Source organism: Bombina bombina, chromosome 5, assembly GCF_027579735.1.
Source record: "Bombina bombina isolate aBomBom1 chromosome 5, aBomBom1.pri, whole genome shotgun sequence".
Lineage (NCBI taxonomy): Eukaryota > Metazoa > Chordata > Amphibia > Anura > Bombinatoridae > Bombina > Bombina bombina.
This window is the reverse complement of record NC_069503.1, coordinates 730,243,742-730,262,698: the sequence shown is the minus strand read 5'-3', so window position 1 is coordinate 730,262,698 and position 18,957 is coordinate 730,243,742. Positions and strand designations below refer to the sequence as shown.

At 39.6% G+C, this 18,957-nt stretch overlaps 1 protein-coding gene across 6 annotated transcripts in view; it reads left to right on the top strand.

The window, feature by feature from the left end:
* KIF13A (kinesin family member 13A) overlaps positions 1–18,957 on the top strand; it is a 390,994-nt gene that overhangs the window by 189,750 nt on the left and 182,287 nt on the right. The window lies entirely within an intron of this gene.

Below are 18,957 nucleotides of genomic sequence, written 5' to 3'. Positions count from 1 at the left end.
TCGGAGCGGCAGATTAGGGGTGTTTAGACTCGGGGGTTATGTTAGGGTGTTAGGTGTAAACGTTACTTGTTTCTACCATAGAAATCAATGGGATATTGGGCAGCATCGAACATGAGCTTTCGCTGCTTTCCGACTCCCATTGATTCTTATGGCATCCGCGGCCTCCAGGGTGGTAGATTGAAAACCAGGTACGCCGCGAGCGTACCGGTTAGAAATTTGATAACTTGCAAAAGTTGTCAGATAGTGCCGAATTTGTATTCGAAACATCTGTAATGACGTAAGTATCGATCTGTGTCGGATTCAGACCGGCGGATCGTATGTTACATCACAAATTTCAACTTTTGCCGGTCTGTAGGCTTTGATAAATGGATTGAATCAGGCTTGCCACAATTACACTCTGGAATTCCAGCGTATTTGCGGTTGACGGCTTGATAAATATCCCTCAAAGTCTGTATCTTCCTGATTCCCACAAGAGGTTGAAGAGCATATTCCATATGTCAGAGGCCTAAACCTTTGCAGTACAATATGTAACTGCTGATGTATCCAATGTCTAAATAAAAATAATTTTGATGTCCCTTTAAAAGGGACAGTAAAGTCAAAATGAAACTTAAATTGACTGGATAGAGCATTACAGGAAGGACATTCCAATTAACTTCTATTATAAATTACATGTTCTACCCTTTAGGGTTTTAGGTGAATATACACACATTCTGTCTGTCACACACACATATTTTGACTGGTTCTTAACAGATTTAGGCTACTAGCTTATTTTCTTTTTTGTTTTATTTGGGGAAATACATAGTAATGTATAATGCCATACATAAAAACAGTGGTGGAGATAATGTTATGTGGTAGGGTTTGGAGGATGATAAAAGAACTATAATGTAAATATTAGTTCTGGTAAATTTAATTCTAATTTAGACTTGGATTTTCTGCTATAAATAGAAGAAAAAAATATAAAACTTTGGGTGTCCTAAAGAAAATCTCTGGCACACTTGTATATAAATGTTATATTAATAGGAAAAATATGTCCATACAGGGAAAACATTTATTAAAATGTAAATGCTATAAATTCTCATGAGTAAAAAAATAAAAAAATAAAAAAAATACAAGAGTCATTTCAAAGCCATTTTAATTTAGACTGTAATACAAGTGTTCTATGGATTCTCAAGTGATTTAGTTGTCTTCAGAATGGATACACTTTTTCAGTAAGAAGGTTTAGGATATCACACTAAAGAGCTTATTCTATTAACGTTCATTGATCAATTTCATTTTCTGCTTTGTTCAGCAATTTTGTTCTAAAAAAAAAAAAGGAAGTGGCTTAAAGGGACAGTAAAGTCATAATTAGACATAGCATACAATTTTAAACAACTTTCCAATTTGCTTATATTATTTAATTTGCTTCCTTCTCTTGTTATCCATTTCTGAAAAGGTATTTAGCTCTGCGGAACCTGTTGGCACTCTACAAATACCTGATAATAATAGAAATAAAGTATATATGTGTGTATATATATATATATATATATATATATATATATATATATATATAAAAACGAAAAAAGGGAGTCCGGACTAGAGCTGAAAACAAAAAAGTCCACATTATTCAGTTTCCAAAAAGTATATTGTAAAAACAGCAATTAATTAAAGGGTATCTATGGCTATGATGATAGGGCTGGTAGGAGCACTATAGTGGGTTCGGTCTGACGTGTTTCAACTCCTATGGAGCCTTACTCATAGACTGTATATGTATATATATATATATATATATATATATCTCAAAGAAAGAGCAGCACACACCAACCTTCACAATGTCCTGGTGCAATGCTCATAAATTAGTACAGCAATCCGTGTAAGCCCAGACTCGGCCAGTGTCAAAAGAGGGAATACAAAGCAGGCGATCAGAGGAATAGAACAAAAAGCATTTAATGCCAAATGTAAAATACAAAGAGGTATATATATATATATATATATATATATATATATATATATATATATATATATACAAATACAAAATTTGTTTTTTTAGCACACCTTACAAAAAGTTTAAATCAACATCTGGGAGTGCTGCCAATATGACCCAGTAATTACACAAACAAAGAGGTATCCGCGCACATCCATTTTCAAAAGCACAACATATTTTTTACTGCTGCAAAAAATTGCCTGCATATACATCAAGAGACAACTATTCTTTTTTAAATAATATTGGGAACTTAGTCGCACAATATGGCCATATTTTGCTTAGCCAGTCACCACTTTCAAGGTGCCCCAATTCGACTGGTCCTGCTCTAAGTCCTTTTGCCACAGAGGGCTGAAACATTCCTGCTTTTACTCTTCATAATAGAATGAGACTCCCTGGCTTTTTATTTACAACTCTTTAACACTGTTATGAGCACACCTGAACTTGGGTGGGGTGCTTAAACCAATGGGAGATGGTCAGTCTCCCTGGTAATTTTAAATACAAATACAAAATTAGTTTTTTTAGCACACCTTACAAAAAGTTTAAATCAACATCTGGGAGTGCTGCCTATATGACCCAGTAATTACACAAACAAAGAGGTATCAGCGCACATCCATTTTCAAAAGCACAACAAATTTTTTACTGCTGCAAAAAATTGCCTGCATATACATCAAGAGACAACTATTCTTTTTTTAAATAATATTGGGAACTTAGTCACACAATATGGCCATATTTTGCTTAGCCAGTCACCGCTTACAAGGTGCCCCAATTCGACTGGTCCTACTCTAAGTCCTTTTGCCACAGAGGGCTGAAACATTCCTGCTTTTACTCTCTGAAAGTGGTGACTGGCTAAGCAAAATATGGCCATATTGTGTGACTAAGTTCCCAATATTATTTAAAAAAGAATAGTTGTCTCTTGATGTATATGCAGGCAATTTTTTGCAGCAGTAAAAAATATGTTGTGCTTTTGAAAATGGATGTGCGGTGATACCTCTTTGTTTGTGTATATATATATATATATATATATATATATATATATATATACACACACACACATACACACACACACTATATGGCCAAAAGTATGTTGACACCTGACCAGCACACCTATAAGAGCTTGTTGCACATCCTATTCCAAAACCATGGGCATTGCTATAGAGTCGCCCTCCCCCTTTGTGTCGGTAACAGCTACAACTCTTCTATGAAGGATTTCTACAATTTTTTGAGTGTTTCTATGGGAATTTGTGATCATTTTAGCCAAAACAGCATTTGTGAAGTCAGGACCTGATGTTTGACAAGAAGGCTTTGGCTTGCAATCAGTGTTTCAGTTCATCCTAAAGGAGTTTAGTGGGCTCTGTGCAGGGCACTCAAGTTTCCCCAAACCAGACTCGCCAAACCATATCTTCATAGACCTCACTTTGTGCACAGGGCACAGTCATGCCTCGAACAGCCATGGGCCTTCCCCAAATTGTTGCCACAAAGTTGAAAGCACCAATTGTCTTAAATATTTTTGTATAGTGTAGCTTTAAGATGAACCTTCACTGGAACTAAGGGGCCTAGCCCAAACCCGAAAAACAGCCCCAGACCATAATCCCTCCTCCACCAAACTTTACAGTAAGCACTATGCATTTAAGTAGGTAGCGTTCGTCTGGCATTTGTCACACCCAGATTCTTCCATCAGACTGACAGATAGTGCAGCTTAGTTCACAGCTCTAGAGAAGACATTTCTACTACTCCGAAATCCAGTGGTGGCATTCTTTACACCACTCCAGCCGACGCTTGACATTGTGCGTGTTGATGTGTGAGGCTTGTGTGCAGCTACTCAGCCATGGAAACCAGAAGCAGATTGTAGTGAGTGATACAACAGAGTATAGGTGATTTTTACGTGATATGCACTTCAGCCCTTGGTAGCTCCACTCAGGGCCGTCATCAGGGGGTGACAGGGGTGACTCCTGTCAGGGGCCCAATGGGCCAGGGGGGCCCCATGAGGCAAGAACTAAATATATATATATATATTATTATTTTTTTATTTTGGCAGCCACCATAGGGTACTACAGCAGAGTGCTAATTGAGCATGGGAAATGTTATTACAAGGAGTAAAGTATTAGCATTTGAGAGGATTTCTGAGTGTGCACTAAACCACTATGCACAGTGTGAGACAGACTTGGCACTTTGTTTGTACAGTGTGTGCCTGAGTCAAACGGCAGATCACTTTCATTTGCAGAGGAGGTAGTACTTACTTAGCAAATGTTTTTTATTTCTTTGTGCAATTTCGGATTGTAACTTCAGTGTGGTAGTAGTTGTATGGTGGGGCCAGGGGTCCATAAAAACACATTTTTTTAGCAGCAGTGTATTTATGATTATTTGACAATGCTGTAGAAATTCTATATTTAAAACCATGCAGAAATGTTATATAATATATAACATTCCAGTGTACTGCCCCTTTATGCAAGGACTTTCCAGATGCAAGGAGACATTTTATCTAAGATTTTTACATCTGCATAAAATGTTATACCCTCAGACTAAGATTGCTCAGTGTTTGAAATGAGACAGGTTAACTTAAAACTGTTCAGTTTACACTACAGCTGACTTAATTTTGAAATACATACCAACAAGCCTAAATCCTGCATTTAACCAGATCTAATGGTATGAGTACCACAACTTATGGTTCCACCAAGACCATATAGAGTACAGCATTTTCAAAATCCATAAGTACAGCTGACAGATGGGAACATTTGTACACTATATTTGAAGTCGTGCTCTTGGTTGGGGAAAATGGGGAAAAAAACAAACAAACATATGTTAACCTTTTAAAAGTACTTTTCTTCATCTAGCCATCTACCCAGATCATTAATGTGCAATTTGGAATTCACAGAATTATTTTTGTTTGCACATTTACAAATATGATTCTTTAAAAATGTCTGCAATTTTTTTAATCATGCATGTCCCACACTGTTGATTTAGGGCATGCAAGGTGCATAAATGTTTCCTCCTGTGAGTGTTTCTGTGGGTGTTTGTGTTTATGTCTTTGTGCTTTGGTTTGTGTCTCTATGAGTGTGTATGTATTTTTTTTCTGTGGGTCTCGCTGCGAGGGTGGGTGTGTATGTCTTTGTGCATTTTCTGTGGATGTCTGTGAGGTTGTGTGCATATGTCTTTGTGTATTTTTTCTGGATGCCTCTGTGAGGGTGGGTGTGTATGTCTGTTTTCTGTGGATGTCTCTGTGAGGGTGTGTGTGTGTGTGTGTGTGTATGTATGTATGTATGTATGTCTGTGTTTTCCGTGGATGTCTCTGTGAGGGTGTGTGTTTTCTGTGGGTGTCTCTGTGAGAGTGTGTGTATGTCTTTGTGTGTTTTCTGTGGATGTCTCAGTGAGGGTGTGTGTATGTATATCTTTTTGTGTGTTATGTGGTTGTCTCTCTGTGTGTGTGTGTGTATGTCTTTGTGTGTTTTTTTTTTTTTTTTTAAGAATGATTTTTATTGGTGTTTTCAAATAATAAATTGACAAGTACAATGGTTATAGCACAAGGGTGGTACATGGTGTAATACATTTAGATTATTGGCATTAAATAGTCCTTTAGTTGTTGAGTCTCCCTTGTATATTCTCGGGGGGGGGGGCGGGCAAAGGGAATGCGTACAATAGGGGAGGGGAGTGGAGAAGAGGGGGGGGGGGATGACTAGTACATTGTACTCAGAATTGAAATTAACAATCTATAAATGGATAACATTTATGTCAAACGTGACAACGACAATAACAACAGGAATAAAATGAAAATGAAAATCACTGGAAGAATTTAATGTATACTCATAGTGTGTTCTAGTTTTGTATGTTTATAGGCAAGGTCATCAAGTCAAGGAGGGCCTTTTTATTGTGTTAAGAAGTGTCTCCCAATAGAATTTGACTTCTAGAAATGTATTTAGTTGGTTCCTTTTATAATACCCATACTGCTCTAGCTGAATGATTTCAGAAACCTTAGATAGCCACTGTGAAACTGTTGGTGTTGATACAGACTTCCACTGTTGAGCAATCAGTAATTTCGCGCTATTTATGCATATCCTGGTCAGTGTAGCACGCAATTTGCAGTGTAGATCTGGATTTTGGTTTAGTAACACTATTTCTGGAGTGAGTGTGAATGTTTCCCCTAATGTGGTTTGTAGTGTCTCTTCTATTGTGCTCCAGAATCTGTGTAGTTTTGGGCATTGCCACCAAATATGAGCCATGGTACCTACTTCTCCGCATCCCCTCCAGCACTGCGCTGTTGAGGAAGGGTATATTTTGTGTAACCTTTGTGGTGTCAAATACCAACGCATGAGGACTTTGAAGTTCATCTCAATGAGTTTTGCAGAGGTGGATGATTTACGTGTGTTGTGGTAGATTATCTGCCAGTCTTTGTCTTCTATTTGGATGTTTAAGTCTCTGTGCCACTGTACTGTGAATTGTGGTGGGGTTTGTTGTTTTGCGGTCTCAAGGGCTTTCTTGGCTCTTGACATAGTTCTTTTAAAGGGAATCTCTGAGAGACATAATTGCTCGAAGGGAGTAGGGGGTCTTATCAGGTCTTCTCTTGTATGATTGTTGTGGAGGTAATGTTGTAATTGAGAATGTTTCAGCCATGAGGTGAATGCGCCTCTTAATATGGTCGTTAAGCTGTTTCTGGGTTTGAGCTTTCGATTTTCTAGTAGAGTAAATATGGGTGCTGTTTCAGGGAGTTCCCATGGGGCCTTGGCGTTTTTCAGTGGGGTGTATCCTCCTGAAAGTTCCATGTTCGGGGAAATTGGGGTTAAGGGTGATTGTGGTGTGGACAGTTTTGGGTACCTCTGCACTAGTTGGTCCCAGGTTTCTAGGATGTGTCTATAGAGGGGGGACGTTGAACATGGGGTGGTTCGAATGTTATTAGGGATCCAGCAGAGTGAGCCTGGTCTAGGTGTTCTTAATATCTGGGAGTCCATGGATACCCAGGCTTTAATTCCACTCTTATTGTGCCAATCTAAGATATGTTGAAGGGCCACTGAATGGTAATATGTTTCTATTTGGGGGACTCCTAGACCTCCCTCCCTCAGGGAGCGGTATAATGTGGCTGCGTTTATACGGGGCTTTTGTCGATCCCAAATGAACATGTTAATACATTGTTGAAGTCTGTGTAGGTAGGGTTTCGGGAGAGTTATAGGTATTGTTTCTAGTATATACAGTATCTTGGGTAGGATTGACATTTTTATGGCTTGAATTCTGCCCCACCATGACAGTGGTTTGTCTTTCCAGTTTTGTAGGGTGTGTTGGACATGGTTATGTAAGGGTTTATAGTTTGCGTCAAACAGTTGTTGTATTTTGGGGGTTATAAGAACTCCTAAGTATTTCAATTGTGAGTTACTTATTTTGTAAGGGCATAGTTTCTCAATTAGATGGAGTTCTTTACGTGGAAGGGAAACATTTAGAATTTCGGATTTCTGACCATTGATCAGGAAGTTGGACAGGTTACCAAATGTCTCAAATTCTTTCATCAGGGCTGGGATAGAGCGAGTGGGGGATGTTAGTGTGAGTAGAACATCGTCGGCAAACATTGATAGTTTGTAGTGATTAGGGCCTATGGGTACTCCTGAAATGTTTGGGTTCATTCTAATGTGGGATGCTAAGACCTCCATGGTTAACACGAACAAGATTGGGGAAAGAGGGCATCCCTGTCTTGCTCCATTTGTAATACTAAAGCTGTCAGATAATACTCCATTTACCTTAACTCTCGCTGTGGGACTGGAATAAAGTTGGAAAATTCTATTAATCATGTTGTCTCTAAAGCCAAAGTGAAGGAGAGTGCTTCTAAGGAAAGGCCAGGCCACTCTATCAAAGGCCTTCTCCGCATCAGTGGAGACCAGGAACATGGGTATGTTGTGTGACTTGGCATAGTCAATTAAATGTATGGTTCTAATGGTGTTGTCCCTGGCCTCCCTGAGCGGGACAAAACCTGTTTGATCCAGGTGGACTATTTCCGGTAAAACCGAGTTGATCCTACTTGCTAGAACTTTCGCATATATTTTGATATCCCCGTTTAACAAGGAGATCGGGCGGTAACTGCTGGGGCTTGACTGGGGTCTACCATCTTTGTGGATTACTGTGATATGGGCTTCTAGAAGTTGTTGTGATAAATGACCTTCTCCGTCTAATGAGTTGAATAATTTGGTCAAGTGGGGCACTAGAATTTGTTGGAATTGTTTATAATAGCCATTTGTTAAGCCATCTGGGCCTGGGCACTTACGGGTGGGGATTTTTTTAATCGCTGCGACGACCTCCTGCTCTGAGATTGCCTGCTCTAGGGTCTTAGCTTGTGAATCTGTTAGGGTTGGTAACTGAGCTTGTTCTAGGTACTCTTCTATAGGTGCAGTGGGTTGTGAGTTACCTAGGGGGGATATGTTATACAAGGTAGTATAGTAATTACTAAAAGTGTTGGCTATCTCTTTACAGTCATACTGTTCTCTTCCGTCTATGTCTAGCATTTTATGGATGAAGTGGGATAGTTGCTTCTTTTTTAAAGCCCTAGACAGTAGTGGACCTGCTCTATTCCCATCCGTAAAATATAGTTTCTTTAAGTAATAAGCTTTTCTGTGCATTTCCCTAGTTAGAAGGTTGTTTAAATTGGTTCTGGCAGTGGTTAGGGTTGCGAGGGTGTCTGTTGAGCTGGGTGTAATCATGTGGGCATGTTCTGCTGCCCTGAGTTGTTTTGATAATTGTTCATATTCCCTATTGTAAGTTTTTATGAGTATAGCTTTTTGTTTAATAAGTTCCCCTCTCACTACTGCTTTATGAGCTTCCCAGATTATTCTTGGGGACGTCTGAGGTGTTACGTTGAATTGGAAGTACTCAGATAATGTTTTAGTCGTTTTTTCTATTATTTGGGGCTGAAGTAAGAGAGTGTCATCAAGTCTCCAGCAGAAGTCTGTTATCGGCTTGTCTGGCCACTCTAATGACATGGTTACACCCGAATGGTCTGACCATGAAGTTGGTATTATATCAGTATCTCTGACTAGGGACAACCCTATTTGATCTATGCAAATGTAGTCCAGTCTAGAGTATGTTTTCTTGGGGTTAGAGTAGAAGGTAAATGTTTTTTGTGTCGGATGTTGAATTCTCCAAGCGTCTAGTAATGAGATGGTTCTAAGGCTATGTGTAACCGCTTTAATTGTGTTGTGAGTCTGCGAGCTTTTGGAAGTAGAACAGTCGAGATTGGGGTTAAGAGCTATATTGAAGTCACCCGCTAAAATTATGGTGCCTTTGGCCACTTCTAGCAGTTTCCCTGTGATTTTCTTAAAAAATTTTGCCTGACCTGTATTGGGGGAATATGCATTTGCTAGGGTGATTGGTTTGTTATAAAGTTCTCCCACTAATATCAGGTATCTACCTTCTGGGTCTGTGAACGTGGAGATGTTGTGGATATGGATTGATTTGTGGAGGAGGATCCCTACCCCATTTCTTTTTTTGTGGGTGTGTGAGCAGAGATGACATGAAGGGTAGTGTTTAGTTGTGAACTTGGGTTCCTCATTATGTTTGAAGTGGGTTTCTTGGATGAAAATTATCTCACTTCTATGTTTTGAAAACCAATTAAGTGCTATCGATCGTTTTGATTGGGAGTTTAGCCCTTTAGCGTTTTGTGTCAATATATTGAGGCGTTTCACAGCCATCTGTAGGGGTATGTAAGCTGTGTCTGGTGATTAGTAATTGTAGGCTTAGGTGTTGCTAGAATGGGTGTGTTATGGGATGTTGGGTGCTTGATCACCTTCGGTCCTTGCAACAAGATGCTATATGTGACGTTTTGTACAGTCATGGTTCCAGTGTAAACAAACTTAACAATAATGAACTTTGAAACAACAAATAGAAACAAACACAAAGTCATTGCATAAATACATATACAATATATCAGAACAAGGGGGATACTACTCCATTCATAATTATGCATGAACATGAGTGTATCAGCTACTTCCTGTATTTGGGTTATGGTTACTGGTGTGGTGGATTATACATTTACGGTAATACTGTATATTGTGTACACAGACAACACAGTTCAATCAATGATACTCACGTATCCAGGCGGGTATATGGCTAAACCTGGTCAGTTTGATGTAGCAGACCGGGCTGATTCTACCTCTAGTCTAATAAGAGAAGGGTAAAAAAATAAAAAGAAAGAAACAGTGCTAGGTTAACTGACAAGTCTTTTGGCATTGTTTATAGTCTCAGGTGAGACTCAGTTCAGGGTCCAGAGAGTTAGAGAATTGTTGTGGTCTTTTCCTTCCAACTCTGTTCCATGTGCTTCTCTGCAGCTTGGGGTCATTAGTAGATCTTGTTTCCTTCAGTGGAGGGTCCTCGTCTAGGGGTGGCAAGGTGGGTTGATGAATGTTTAGTTGTTTGCAAAAGCTCTCCAAGTCCTCAGGTGATCTATATATTGCTAATTGGGAGCCTTGGAGGACTTTTATGCTAAATGGGAATCCCCACCTATATGGGATTTTCAGTTCTTGCAGATGCTGTGTTAAATACCTTGCCTCTCTTCTCTTGTTTAAAGTGATACTGCTCAAGTCAGCATATATCTGGATTTTATCTCCTTCAAAGGTAATTTGGTGCATTTTCCTTGAGGCTTCCATGATCTTTTCTTTGTCTGTGAAAAGCTGCATTTTCAGTATGATGTCTCTGGGAGGTTTATCTTCCGGTGGTTTGGGTCTCAAGGCCCTGTGGGCTCTTTCTATGGGCATATTAAGCGGGTCTGTACTTTTCAGGAGGAACTGAAAGAGGTTCCGCAGGTATTGTGGAATTTGGGGTGTATTTATTTTTTCAGGTATTCCTCTTATTCTAAGGTTATTGCGGCGTCCTCGGTTGTCTAGGTCCTCTAGTTGGAGCTGCATTTGCTGTATTAGTGAATCGTGGACTTCCACTGTTCTGTTTCGTGTATCTGAGTCAGTTTGTATGTGGTCTATATCTTCTTCAATATGAAAAACCCTCTCACCTAATTCAGAGATGTCTTTTTGTACTTCTTTGAGACCATCTTTTATCATTTTACCCACTTGAGAGATGAGTATGGCGAAATCTGCTTTTGTGGGGAGATTGTCAATGTCTGCCTTTGTGAGAGGGGCTCCTGGTGCCATGTCTTGTGTGCTTGGGTCTGAGACTGGCAGCATCTCTGCTGAGTCTTGGGATGTAGGTGACTCTAATTCAGGCTCCTCAAGTACTTTAAAAAAATTATTGAGTTTTGCTGATGTTGTTGTGTGTGGTTTTGCATTCTTGTCTTGTTTAGGTAGTCTTCTTGCAGCCATTATATATCCGTTTGCACAGACGGTTGTGGCCTGCTCTGAGGGATGTAAGTATGAGAGGGTTTTAGTGATAAGCCTGTGCTGTGGCCTTGTTAAAGAGGTATATTTGCTTTTGTTGCATTTATTTGTATCCGTGCTGCAGCGTTAAGTAAATATTAAGTGCCCAGATGTAGGGGCCGGTCTGGTGTTGTGGTGCTTATTTGCACAATAAAAGGAATTAAGCCATTTATCGAGTCTGTGTTAGCTTAGTTATCCGTCTTGGCATGGATGCCTTAGAGGGATTGATGCCGGATAGCCCTTTTCGTCGTCTCAGGTAAGGAGATGTTATCAATCTGCTATTAGGTGTATTGAGCGAGGGTACCGGGCATCTTAGGGGCTTCAGTTCATGTTTTGTGGCAATGAAGTTACCTTATTTGTTGACAGGTGACGAACCGGGCTTGCAGATGCACTGTTTGAGCTGCGCATTTGGGCCTAGTCGGTAGACGCGTCACGCATTTTCTCTGCTTGTCAGTTTTCTTTCTGAGCGAGCAGCGTCTCCCAGACCAGCCTTGTGGTGCCTTGTGATTTTCCGGTGTCCGGTTCTGTTGTTTGGGACCCTTTTACACCGGTTATGGAGTAGTTATTTGCTCAGGAAGAGCTTGTGGAATCGGAGCTTTAGCTTTTTGCAGCCATGTTTGACGATGGCTGGCTCCGCCCCCCCGTCTTTGTGTGTTTTCTGTGCGTGTCTGCATGTGTGTGTATATGTCTTTGTGTGTTTCCTGAGGCTGTCTCTGTCGGTGTTTCCTTGGGTGTATGTGCAAGTTTGTGTGTGTGTGTCCATTGTCTGTTCCTTTTTAGGACATTTTGACCTTACTACTGATTATTCACATCTTTCTACAGACTTTGAGACTAATGAGACCTTTCCGGAAGTCACCAATCCACCATTTAACCTTTAAATTATTGTTTAGGCAGTTCAGGGCCCTTCCTTTCAGCCACTGCATTCTGTTGTCATCATTTAGTTGGCAACTTCCTTCACAAAAAGATAATCAGAACTCCATATTTTGTTTTTTTAAATCTCTTTTTTTTTTTACAAAACTGTAGTTTACCTCATTACTTGTCAGGTCAATGTAAACAAGTGCTGAGTGTCTGTTTGGGGGTCTGTGTCTGAGTGTGTTTCTTTGCGTGTCTGCTAGACTAGAGTGTCTATATGTGAATCGTTATGTGTGAGTGTGTGTGTGTGTTTCAGTGTATGAGTGTGTCTGTGTTTGTATGTTACTACCTTTACAACATTTCCCAGTTTAAATAGACACTTATGAATAAAGTGCATATATGTTTTAGTCACTTGGTCAAACATTGCACATGTCAAAGGAGGGGGGGGGGGGGGCTGATCAATCGTTAAGTCAGGGGCCTCAAAATTTCTAGTGGCGGCCCTGGCTCCACTCTGTGAGTTTGTGTGGTCTACCATGGTTGGGCTGTTGTTGCTCCCACACACTTTTACTTCACAATAATATTACTTTCAGTTGACCGGGAATGATCTAGTAGGGCAGAAGTTTCACAAACTGACATTTGGAAAAGGTAGCATGTTCAATGTCCCTGAACTCTTCAGTATTGCCATTGTTTGTGTCATGTAAAGTATGTGATTTCTCCTACCAGCTTCAAAGATATTAATGCAGAAAACTTGTGACTACAAAGGTAACTAAATGTTTTAACTTTGAAAGGTTAGATGTCTGTGATATTGCTGATCAAAGTAAATACTTTGGTACCTTTGTCTCTGGATTCCACCCAGACAATTATTTATGGTATAGCACACTGCAAGGGTCCGATTTAGGTGTGAGTTGGGATTTCAGCCCCTTCTAGAGAGTCACTGAGCAGTAACTGCATAGCCAGCAATATTAAACATGCCCATAACTCAAGAAAACATTATAGTTATGCAACTTAAACTGGGTGTGTGTGATGTTTGGTGCATATAGATCAATCTATTCATGAAAAATTGTATGACATCATTTTTCATGTAGTGATCATACAGTGTTTCCCTAGGGCCAATATCTGCAATCCAATAGTCAAACGAGACCAGTGTAATATAGTGTAACTTGAGCACTATCCAACTACCCTCTGGGGTGGGTCATGTGACCTGAAGTGGGCATAAAATAGTTCTTGATTTTAACACAAACAACAACAGCAAGAACTATACAATCTGAAAATATTATTGTGTTTCCACAGATACATTAATATTTGTGAATTTATGGGTTTTGTGTATTTTGTGTTGCAGGGTCATGGGATGTGTACCCGGTCTGGTCTGAGTGTGCAGTCCCCTTCCGTGTTTTGTATAAGTCTGGGGTGATTACATAAACCTGTGCACCCTTCACTTGTTCCCAGTGCTCCTTGTTGGATTGAGAGCTTGCATTGTGTGGCTGTTTTAGGGTCCCAGGTTTTTGGAAGGGACCCTGTCGTGGTACCTGGGCTTGTCCCATTTGGCCAAATGCGGTAACTAACCCTTCCATTTTTGCTTTTAATCTTAGCTGAGAGCTTGTAAGTGAGTGCTGTACTTTCTCTGTGTGTTGTATTAATTTGTTTTGTAATTTTCCCTATGGTTCTTGCACCCAGACCTGTCTGGGGTTAACTGCCTGTGACTCTGGGGACAGCACAGCTTCCTGTGAGTGCCAGTGAGCACCCAGGGCTGATCATGTTGCAGGGTCATGGGATGTGTACATGGTCCAGTCTGAGAGTGCAGTTCCCTTCTGTGTTTTGTATATGTCTGGGGTGATTACATAACACTGTGCACCCTTCACTTGTTCCCAGTTTGTTGGATTGAGAGCTTGCATTGTGTGGCTGTTTTAGGGTACCAGGATTTTGGAAGGGACCTTGTCGTGGTACCTGGGCTTGTTCCATTTGGCCAAATGCGGTAACTAACCTTTCCATTTTTGCTTTTAATCTTATCTGAGAGCTTGTAAGTGAGTGCTGGACTTTCTCTGTGTGTTGTATTAATTTGTTTTGTAATTATCCCTATGGTTCTTGCACCCAGACCTGTATGGGGTTAACTGCCTGTGACTATGGGGACAGCACAGCTTCCTGTGAGTGCCAGTGAGCACCCAGGGCTGAGCATGTTGCAGGGTCATGGAATGTGTACCCAGTCCAGTCTGAGAGTGCAGTCCCCTTCCGTTTATTGTATATATATATAAATTTTTTTTTTTTTTCAACATTCTCCCAGTGGTCACAGCTTGGCAAGTAGTCCTGTCTGTGTCAAGCTGGTGGCAGAGGTGGATATTTAGCCCTGTCAGTGGTAAATTGGTTGTCATGGGCAGTTAAGTTAACCATGGGTGCTGAAAACTGGTACTGGTTTTGGGATTGATTCATTTATCCTGTCTGTGTCAGACTGACAGGGCCTGATTTTCAAAATCTCGCCACCATGGAGAGAAATCACACACAGCCTTTGGGATTTTTTTTTAGACTTTGCATTATAATGTAGGAGTCTCTGTTGCCAGTGGCGGCTGGTGACTTTTGAAGATGGGGGAGCACTAGCCCCGCCCCTCAGATGGCCCCGCCCATTTTATTGTGTGTGTATGTGTATATATATATATATATATATATATATATATATATACATATATATATATATATATATATATATACATACACACACATACATACATACACACACACACACTATGCCAGTTACCTTAACACATTCTTGTACAAGGTGAGGGCAGTGTGTTATGTGTATTACTGTGTGTTGTATGTACATAACTAACCTGAAAGACAAGAGCACCACATACACCCTGCAGTTACTATATATATATATATATATATATATATATATATATATATATATATATATATATATATATATATATATATATATATACTGGGTACTTGAGTCCTGTCACTGGGGCAGTATAAGGACTTTATAAATATATATATATATATATATATATATATATATATATGTCCTTATACTGCCCCAGTGACAGGACTCAAGTACCCAGTATATATATATATACACCCAGAGACAAGCAGAATACACTTTTTAATAATGTTTAATACACACACTGTCTGACACTAAAGTAAAGGGGCATTTAATTTATATAGGTATCATTGTTATACCTACTATAAGGGGATCCACTGACATACATACATAGAGATACACACATACATACATACATAGTTACACAGAGATGCACAAACTTATACATACACAGAGATACACACATACATTCATGCAGAGATACACACACACAGATAGGCACCAACACATGCACACAGGCACACACAGATATAAGCAGACATACACTTATATATGCAGGGACAGTCACATGCATGGTAATATTATTTTTACAATACTCTTGGGACTTTTTCTTATTCTAAACTTGAGTTCCAGTCCAGCTCATTTAAATGTTCATAACATACAGCAGTGGTAGTGTATTAATAATCTGAGCTGAGGCTGAGCTAACCTTCTTTGTGCCACAGTACATACAGTATATTAAGTATTTTAGAGCATAAAACTTTAGCAACTAACTCACAGACTGACCTCTATCACATAGTTGCTGCTTCAAGTGCCGTGCAGAAGACAGAGTTGTAAATTTAAACTGGAGCTGTCCTCTCCCTCATGACCTCCTGCCCTGCAGCATGCATAGGAAAACACTGATTCACAATTTAACCCCATGGCTACCAAAAAGGGCTGCAATACACTGCTTAGGAATAAACTGCAGTCCTTTCTGGCAGCCAGGGAGTTAAATTGTGTTCAGCATGTTACGGAGTCTTTTTTTCTATTAGGTATTGGTAATTCAAATGTCAAGGGTGAAGTGTTTACCGGGTGGGTCCCACATTTAAGTACATGATCACAACACTTTCCCTGACAGGCTCAGAAATGATCCGTCAGGTAGGAGGAAGAGACAGACTTAGTAGAACAACAACAAGTAAGGGGACGCAGCACATATTCCACAGCACAGCCATGACTTACCTCCTTCCTTCCTTCCACTTTCTGCATTTGCCGACAGAGCGCTCATACCCCCAGCTCTCCACAGCACACTTGAGCGCGCTCCCGCCCCTCACCTTAAAAAAGTTACAGCTTCAGCCAAGCGTCATCACTCACAGTCACGTGATGATGCTCTACTTTGTCACTGGCTGCTGCCTTTCTCTGTGAATAACACCTCCCACAGATCGCACAGTCTGAAGTGTGCGATACACAAAGTATAGGGATGGGGAGGCTGGGAGCTGCGCAGGCTGCAAATTTAAGATGCGCATAGCACACTGCCATATATCTAGCTACCGCACGTGCGGTTAGTGTATAAATGATAGAATAAAAAATAAAAAAAAATTTTTTTCCTTCTTAAACAAACTGTTTGAATTTTTTGGGGGACAAAAAAAAAATATAATTTTTACAGTAGGGGGCTATTGGAAAAATTATATTTTTTTTCTTCTGTTTTTTCTTTCTATCTTCTGGGCTTCTTCTGGGCTTCTGAGGGGGGCACGTGCGATTGTGCTCAAATGGAGGAGCCTCCACTGTCTGTTGCACATAAAGAACACTACATAGCAAAATAAACATTTGTCAAGATAAAATTTGTGTTTCTAAAATAATTTTTAGTGCCTAACGGTACTGATGAGACTTCTTAGAATATCTCCCCTGAGCGGGCAGGTTTTGAATATTAGGCCTTGAACAATGCGTATAACAACTTAACTCCTCCAACATTCACAAGCCCTGATTGGGAGAAAAATATTGATGGTACAGTTACAAAAAAAAAAACACAAAAAAAAAGGGAGACCATGATTATTTAAAAAGAAATAAATGTAAGTATCTCTGAAAATAATAACAAATTCCTTGTACAATTGGGATCCTGCTCTTGCACATATAATAATATTTACATAGCATGTACCATTTTTTGGCTATATCCCGGATCCTTATCCTATATGACGCATATCTAGAGCACATTCTATAGAATATGTTTAAGGGCATCAAGCCCAAAGACCCATAGGATAGGAATAAAGGTATATTTTAATGTATAAGTGCTGCTGTGTGTCAGAGATTTAGAAGTGTCTGAGAACATGTCACTCAGCAGCCTTCAGATATTGTCTGCACAAGTAGTATGCCCCCTTTAATGCATAGGGGATTCGCTGCTATTTTCTTTTAGGAATAATGTTAAACATTTTCCATTTTGAGGCAGGTAAAGGGTACTCAGGCAAGCAGCTGATAAGAGTTATGTATTTAAAAGGTTCTGCAGGATAGGCTAGGCTCTCTCTCACATCCCGAGCTGTTTGGGAGGGATCAGTTAGGGATAAACTGGTGGGAGGGTAATCCCTACATTACAGCAAAAATTAACTGTACAAGCACTGATTAAGACCTTAGCTGGCAGGAATTTCAGACGTGTGGTGCACAACTGCAATTAGCAGCCTTCTAATTGCCAAAAACCAATGGCAAAACTGTGTAAGTCTGCTATTTCTGAACAAAGGAGACCCTAGAGAAACGTTTTGACTGTAGTAGTTGTGTGTAAATAATTTCAGTGAGAAATGCAGTTAAACTACCACTCAAAGCAGTAGAATTGCATAATTAAAGTGAATGTAAATTTTGATGCTAAAGTGCCCAGTTTTTAAAAATTCGATTAAAAACAGGGGCACTTTAATTCATCAAAATTTACATTTCACTCGCGCTGTGAAAAAAAACTTACCTTTTAAACTTGACAGCAGCTCCAGCTTCCTCCACCCGTCACAAAGCCTCTTCCTGGGTCTAAAATGATGAATCCGGCTTCCTCCAATCACAGCATTGAATCAGACACTGATTCCCCGGGGGGGGGGGGGGGGGGAGCCGTGATTGGAGGATGACCTATCCATCATTTCTGACATCAGAAATGGCTCGCGACAACTGGAGGAAGCTGGAGCTGCTGTGAAGATTAAAAGGTAAGTTTTTCTTCACAACACGAGTGAAATGTAAATTTTGATGAATTAAAGTGCCCCTGTTTTTAATCAAATTTTTAAAAACCAGGCACTTTAGCATCAAAATTTACATTCACTTTAACATGTGCATAATAAAGACAATAACACCTACTCTGAATTTCAAATAAGCAGTAGATTTTTTTTCGAACAAATTATTTTTTCTCCCATTTTCTGTCCCTATATATATATATATATGTATATATATATATATACTGTGTATATATATATATATCTATATATATATATCATGTGACAGACATCAGCCAATCACAGACTAGTATATGTATGCCCTGTGAGCTTGTGCACATGCTCAATAGGATCTTGTTACCTAAAAAGTGTGAATATAAAAAGTGTGATAATGGAACTAAATTGGAAAGTGTCTTAAAACTGTATGCTCTTTCTGAATCATAAAAGTGTCCCTTTAACAATTTTTTTTTTTTTTTAAATGATTTTATTTGGTGGCCAAAAGTGGATTCAAGTATACCAAACTGGGCCTAGATCAATGCCTTCGGTAGTCCACTTTAAAAATATATATAGTTTTTATGGGTAAATTAAAAAAGCAAAGGCTCTGTTTCTGTTTTAACAGAGTGATCGCAAAAATGCTAAAATTTCTCTAAAGTTCCCAGTAGTGTAGGGGTTAAAAGGGAGAAGAAAATTACCGTACCATGTCCCTTTAAGAAAACGTACCATATCCCTTTAAGAAAGATATGTAAATATATTTGTGTCCATGGTTTCTATTACTCAATTTGAAAGGAAGAAAGAGAGGGACATATCAGAGGTAGCACTAGTTATGTTCCAACATGACAGATGTACTTTTAT